Source organism: Myxine glutinosa, chromosome 5 (genome assembly GCF_964187855.1).
Source record: "Myxine glutinosa chromosome 5, kmMyxGlut1.1, whole genome shotgun sequence".
In the NCBI taxonomy this organism is placed as follows: Eukaryota; Metazoa; Chordata; class Myxini; order Myxiniformes; family Myxinidae; genus Myxine; species Myxine glutinosa.
The window spans coordinates 86,209,597-86,217,539 of NC_136265.1; positions in this window are offsets into that span (position 1 = coordinate 86,209,597).

Sequence of the window (7,943 nt, forward strand, 5' to 3'; positions counted from 1 at the left end):
ATTCTCAAAGCAACACGAGTTTAGATTGGATTAATGTTTGTCGCTTTATTTTTGGTCTGGAGATATGCGAAACTGAGGTAATCCTTTCTGTTGTTAGTTTCCTGGTCCATCCTGAGAGTGTGTGACCCAAATAGACAACTTCTGTCTCAGAACGGTAACTTATCCTGATTTACTTAATTCCTCTGATGAGCTAATGCTGTCAAGAGCACGATTGTATCTTGTTCGCAGCTTTCCTTGTTTTTTTTGAGCAGATTAGCAGATCGTCAACATACTGAATTAAGGTGGATCTCCCGGGGTAGTTGAACACCAAACAAATCTTTGTGGAAGGCCCTTGAAAATAGGGTGGGCTATCTGTGAAACTCCGTGGTAAGGCCAAAAAAAATATATTGCCTGTCTCTGGTCAGACCAAAGTTCCAGAATTGATGCGGTGATGCGGTTTTTTTTTTCTTGTTTTTTTTTGAAAAGCATGGATTGCACATATAAAGGTGTTTTTTGTGTCCTCATGCCTTGCGGTCCTCCTCATCTGCTGTGGTGCCATCCAGAGAGAAATTAAAGACAGCCAATGGGACTTGTAGGGCTTTTTTGTTGTAAATAATGAACACAAGCTTGTTATTTTAAAATATATTTATTCTGAAAATTATTAAGTTCTTCAAGCATATTATAGACTGCCAGTTCGTTCTCAAGATCGCCTCGCAGTACCGTTAAACATTCCAATGCGTCGATCGCGTCAACACTGCGCAGTGCGCATGCGCAAGTGGTCAAACAGGCCGATGGTCTCGCACGATCTCTTCTCCCAGTCCACCAGATTATCACAGACACTTACAACTTCATGACAAACAAGATAGGATCCAGGCCTAACTAACGAGACCACCCGCACTTCTCTCTGCCTTCTGGTTGCTTCACACGAACCCGACAAAGAACGTCTTCGTTTCAATAAATTGCAATATCCAGCCGATAGAGGCCTTGCATCGTGTGAGTGTCGTCCATGGCAACCGGTTCGGGCCGCCATCTTGGGTGGCATAAACAACATGGCGGGAAAGCTGTCGTTTGATCAGACGGACCTGTCAGTTTACGCCCGTAGCTTGCCCGTTGAGGCGTTTTTGCGATATTGCGAGAAACGGAGGCTATGTCATCTGCCTGTGGGCCCGTGTGGACCCACAAGTACGCCACATGCACTCCATTCACACTCCACAAGTACGCCACACACACTCCACACATACTCCACAAGTACGCCACACGTATGCCACACACACTCCACACGTATGCCACACACACTCCACAAGTACGCCACACGTATGCCACACACACTCCACATGTACGTCACACATGCTCCACAAGTATGCCACACGTATGCCACACACACTCCACATGTACGCCATGTATGCCACACACGCTCCACACGTATGCCACACACACTCCACACGTACTCCACAAGTACGCCACACACACTCCACACGTACTCCACAAGTACGCCACACCTATGCCACACACACTCCACACGTATGCCACAAGTACTCCACAAGTATGCCACACACACTCCACACGTACTCCACAAGTACGCCACACGTATGCCACACAAACTCCACACATATGCCACACGTACGCCACACGTATGCCTCACACACACCACACGTACACCACAAGTACGCCACATGTATGCCACACACACTCCACATGTACGTAACCAAATGCCTAATCCTGCTTTTCGCTTCGCCAGCGAAGGTAACAACCTCATGAGCCATATTCTCACCTGAGAGCTGCAGTCAAAGCAGTCATGAATCCGTTTTAGCGTTGTGTCATCCGGAAAACGGTAGAATGACAAGCCCGATCCCTTATGAAATCGGGCTGTACATCCGACAGCACAACAACTCCTTACCATCGTGTAGGGGGAAATTTATATGTGACGAGTTTCAAATTGCCGCCATTACGTATGGTGGCAGAAGCAATGTTTTACCACCCAAGCGGTCACGTGACTAAGACGATGACGTGACATGCAACTTCCCAATTGGATTCATGACGTCACGGCACACATAACTACTCATATCCTTTTAATGGCTGGTTGGATTTGGACAAACTAAGCGCAGTTTTGTAGGGGAGAACCGTGCGCGAACGTCGATACCAAATATGAAAAAAAACAATTTGTTGATGCGCAGGGTCAAAATCGATGCGCGCGCTGACCAGAACCCGGAAATATATTTTTCTCGGCCTAATACTGTCCACGTAAACTGGCGTCCTCCATATGTGAACGCAAAGAGATACTGCAATTTTTCCTCGAGAGGGACGGAGAAAATCCTGAACACAAGTCTATGACTGAGTCACACTTTGTATCTGGTTGCACGGCAGATAGTATGGTCTCCGGGTTGGAGATGACCGGATGTATGCCCTTTATACAGTTAAGTGCCCGTAGGTCCTGAGTAGTTGTGTGAAAGCAAAATTAATTGCGTACGTAATTTGTGTAAATCAAGTGGATTTCCCGGAGCCTCGACCTGATGTTGCAAACACTTTAGTTTTAATTGCGTACTTAAGCTTCATAAATACATATATTGGTCAGCGTTGAGTGTATTTCATTTTATTTGTCTGAGAGCTTTGGACAAGTTTGAAATTTGTCCAAATGACAATTCTTGCAAACACAAGTCTATGCCTGTGTGCAAACGGACGCAAGGGGCAACCAAGCGGCACGTCTTCAATCCCTCTCAAAATCAAATCAACACGTTTGAATTAAAAGGAATAAGCTTCTTCCAATTAAATACTGTATAAGAAATAAATGTACTTTTTATATATATAAAAAAATACATATACATACATATATAATCTTTGTATTCAACAAATAAGCTGTGTATTCAGATTTCAACATATGTATAAGTTTGGGAAAAGTTTCCCGCAGTTGTAACTGTTGTAAAACTTTTTTAATTATTCGTGTTGAGCTCCCTGAGAAGTCACCCACGACATATCCCACTAAAAAGATTAGATTGTGACTTAGCAACTGGGCTGGAGAAATACCGTTCTCGAAGGGAATCCATGGATTGCACACTTTCTTTCAAGTCTACACAACTGTGGGTTATGAGAATGTTCTGTGATATAACTTCTGTTCTCCACAATTATTGAAAATTGTACTGTCTGTCGTCCAATCACCCCACACCTCCCCCCCCCCCCCCCTCCCCAAGCTGAGTGGAGATTGGAGCCAACATGTGTTCTCCTTAAAAGTCATATAACTTGTTAGTTTTGAAGTGTAAAACATGTGAGATGCTTTGTAACAACATGTACCATCGATCACGAAGGAACTTGCTGTACCATGGATGGATCCAACAGATGGCGCGGAGAGACCACAAATGCAAACTCTTCTCTTGTCGATCTCCTTTCTTCCCTTCCCTCCCCCCCCGCCCCCCCACCCCCCAGATCTAGTCTGCTCCCCTCCTAGCCCTCCCCTTGCCCTGACCCTCTCCTGTACTTTCTTTGATCTGCCCACTATATGATAACCACGGAAAACCAGCTGGAGGATCTTTTTCCTCTTCCTTTCTTTCTTTGTACTTTGTCTGTTCATTGGATGTTGTCTTGAGATTTCATATCAAGATTGTGGTGTGCTTTATATTATCTTCTTGTAAACCTGGAAGTGAGGTCTATATGTTTCATTAAAAATCAGTCAATTATCTGAAACAGTTTGTGGACATCAATCATTGAGTCTTCTGTCTATCAATCAAGGCTAAATTAATTAGTGCCACGGCAGATGGCGACCGTGAGACGGGATACTGACGCTGGAGCGATCTGGAGTGACAGCGGAACAGGAAAGTGCGTGGAGGTGAATGCAAAGAGATCGAAGGTGAAGGACAAATTCTGCACCCTGTTAAAGCTGTCTTCACCTCGCACGTACTACAATCTCTCTCTTCTCACTCCACATCGTCTGGTAACGTATTCAAGAACCAATTGCTCATTTTTGATGACCGTGCATTGTGTATGATGTGTGTTTATGTGTTTGCTTGTTCTTGCAGTCGTTTTTATTATGTACAGGTGTAAAACCCTCTCGCAGGTTGATGTGTAAGTTCAGTGATTTGTGTTTAAGATTCGGTTTGGGGGGCACCGGGCTCGGAACGAGTGGAATAACCCCAGTGTGTGACCTAGTGTGTGTTATCTGGTGTGTGTTATCTGGTTTGTGTTATCTGGTTCTGGCCATTTAAAGATTTGTTGTGGGCACCGGACGTTGATCGCGTGAAATACCCTGGTGTGTTTGAGTCAGGACAGATCTGATTTGAGCTAGTTTTGGCTGGTTAAACACAGGTTGTCCACATCTTGTAGCGGTGGTTAAACTGTGTCACGGACCTACTCTTACTGCAGAAGAAGGCGTTGTGAACAGCGATTTGTGGTGTGAAGTGATTTGGATATTTATTTGTCACAGTTGGTGACAGTTGTGTGTTTAAGTTTGGTTGCTGATAACCAGTTGGATCTGGTGTCAATGAATTGCTTACAGTATTCAATTGTGTTGTGTGAGCCTGGTGTTGGCTTATCGGTTAGGGTGCCGGCTTGGGATCCCAGGATCCTGGGTTCGAATCCCTGTCATTTGCTGAATTAACGCCAGGGGGTTGTCTCAGCCTGTCATCCTTCCGCGGTCGGCAAATTGAGTACCAGTTCACTGGTAATTCCCTGTGTGTTGCAACAGGCAAACTAACAGGGTTCGCGGCAGGAAGGGCATCCGGCCATGAAACATTGCTTCAAAATGGGGACCACGGTACCCCAAAAAGGCCAACCCCTGCTTTCGCGGGGAAAATGGCCTCTAAAGGTGGTTGTTTTTGTTGTTGTATTAAATTGTGTTGTGTGTGGTGGGAAGGTTGTGTGCGTGGTGAATTGCATTTTTTTTAGATAGACAAAGATACAATGAGCTGCTCGGCGAGCCATTCAGGTGGATTGGATGTGTTGTTGTCTTGGCAGTTTTGGTTGTTGCATTGCCAAAAGTTTGTGTTGTGTGGTGTCTGTTGATAGTGGATCACCTGTCATCTTGTGTGACGTGAGCAGGGATGTCTGTCACTGGATGTAACTGCCTGGGGTCAGGAAAACAACTTCAGTTGCAATTTAGTTGAAGTTAAAGGTTAACATTAGCTGCAAATTGTCCAAAGTGCTTTAAGAAGCTCCGTCCAATTTCATTTTAGCATTGAAGAAAATTCACTGCATTTACAATGCATTTCCTTTAATCTGATAAACAGGCTTGGTTGGGCCAGAAAAACATCCCACTCCCACACCAGCCCAACGCGTGCTCCGACCTTGGATTTTACACACGTTGAACTGTCTGTTTAATTGGCACAGGGAATGAAATAAGGAGAGTGCAAGAGGGAGGAAGTGCACATTTGTGGATTGGGAACCAGCTAACTTGAATGGGACCCTGGGGTTTTCTGTGTTTCTTTGTGTTTGTCTGTCTGTTACACTGAACTCTTGGATTGGGTTTTAATGAGACAAATTCCAGACAAACCCCTCTTTTGTTCTTCTGTATTTCGGAATTGATTTGTACCCCACCCCACCTCACTGTGAAATTTGGTGGACAGGTCGTGTGTTTCTCAGAGATTTATGGACGAGTTTTGATGTATCTGTGTGTGGGGAGAGCGATGGACATTGGAGGTCGGGGTTGTGGCATGGTGTAGACAGATGGGAGGTTGCGATGTTGGTGTTGTGGATGCAGTGTCCCAATTCTGATAAATTGGTATTTACACATCGCTGGAATTGGTGGTGGTACAAAGATTGGTGCATTTTGTAGAACACTCCGATGTGATGTGTCACGGGTCATTTTGGGTAAGTTAAACGTTGAACATTTTGATATTGGAGAAATAAATTCTTGAAATTTGAGTTACTAGTTTTAATTGGTGACCAAATTATGTTACCGCATTGTAAATAGTATGAAGATTGAAACAAGATTGTCTCTGAAGCCTTCTACTTTGTCTCTCAAGCCCCCTAATTTGTCTCTCAAGCCTCCTACTTTGTCTCTCAAGCCTCCTACTTTGTCTCTCAAGCCTCCGACTTTGTCTCTCAAGCCTCCTACTTTGTCTCTCAAGCCTCCTACTTTGTCTCTCAAGCCTCCTACTTTGTCTCTCAAGCCTCCTACTTTGTCTCTCAAGCCTCCTACTTTGTCTCTCAAGCCTCCTACTTTGTCTGTCAAGCCTCCTACTTTGTCTCTGAAGCCTCCTACTTTGTCTCTGAAGCCTCCTACTTTGTCTCTCAAGCCTCCTACTTTGTCTCTCAAGCCTCCTACATTGTCGCTCAAGCCTCCGACTTTGTCTCTCATGCCTCCTACTTTGTCTCTCAAGCCTCTTACTTTGTCTCTCAAGCCTCCTAATTTGTCTCTCAAGCCTCCTAATTTGCCTCTCAAGTGTCCTACTTTGTCTCTCCAAGGATTTCAAAAGGTCCTTTTGCCTCAGTCTGTTGTGGCGGCCACGTTTGTCTCGCTTCCAGCTGCCAAACACTCTCGTTCTCCGCTCCAGGAGGTATTACGATCCCGCTTCTCCGACACCAAAACTGTGGAAGCGAATCGTACATGGAGGCGCCAATGTGTCGTGTTTGCAACTCCTTTCGCTGAATCGGCATTATTCCAGCTTATAGAAAGTGCAAAACACCTCCTTACAAGATGAGAACCCAGATGCGGAGAGACGGAGACGGTTAACCAAGGTGGTGCCATGTCACCTGCCTGCCTCCTATCTTCAATTCTTTCTTTACATGCTTCAATTCTCTTTCTGCAAAAATACATTTCAAGACATATTTTCATGTAAATCCTCTATTAAACCATTAATTTGAACATTTTACCCGAGATGCTTTGCAAACAACATGACTCAACACACGGGATGGTAAATTTTCCATCCACAGCAGCACAATAATTAGTTACCCTGCGATCGGGAAGCGAAAAGCGCGGTGAAGCATTCAGGTGCGTATGTGTGCCGTGTCTGCATTTTAAAAAATCATTTTCTCAGCAACTGTTGATCCAATTGACATTTAAATATTCACCATAGGAGGGCCTCCTCCTGTAGAATATTTTAATGATAACTATGACGTCATAGGTCATGTGGTACAGGCGCTATCTTGGAAAAAATTCGCACCTCTCTATCTCTGAAACTGTTCCATGGGAAAAATTTAGACCTGGCTCATTGTCAATTACTCACCATGGGGAATAAGATATGTTAATGATGATTTCAACGGTGCCTACGTTATGACGTCATAATTCCACAAACACAACACATCCATCCAATCATTATCAAAGTTTTTTCAGCAACTGTTGGGCTGATGGACACGAAATTTTCACCACAGGAGTGACGCCTCCTTTCGAATATTTTAATGATAATCATGACGTCATAAGTCATGTGGTAAAGGCGTCATTTGGAAAAACCGAAAAATGTTGCACCTCTATAATGATATCCAAAACCACTGCATGGAAAAAATTTTAACATGGCTTACTCTGATAAGTTTGAAATCTATTGAGAGTGATCAATGCAACAATTATTTTGGAGAATATAAATTTATGATGTCATCACTCACGTGGTCTGGCAGCCATATTGGATCAAAGAAAAATAATGTTCAAAAACAGAAGTCGGCTCACAAGAAGTTGACTGCGCAGGGTAAGTATTCTATGAATACCATTTAGCTATAAAATGTAATCACAACAGTTAGTTATAAAATGTAAGCACAATAGTTAGTTATAATATGTAAGCACTGTCGTGAAAATCAACCACGGACACGACTTCTACCTTGGGTAGGTTCAATATCATTTAGATCTGTGGTAACATCCTGTAAAATACATTCATGCAATAGACATCAGAATCGGAGTATTACATACGAAATGACCGATATCAATAGGCAAAGCAAGCAAGTCCGGCATATAGGTGCGTACATACCATTCAAACTACAGGACTATATGTCACAGTAAGTGTCGCTGGAGTCCTTGCGCCGCGGTTGTCCCGGGTCTTATAGACGCCCCT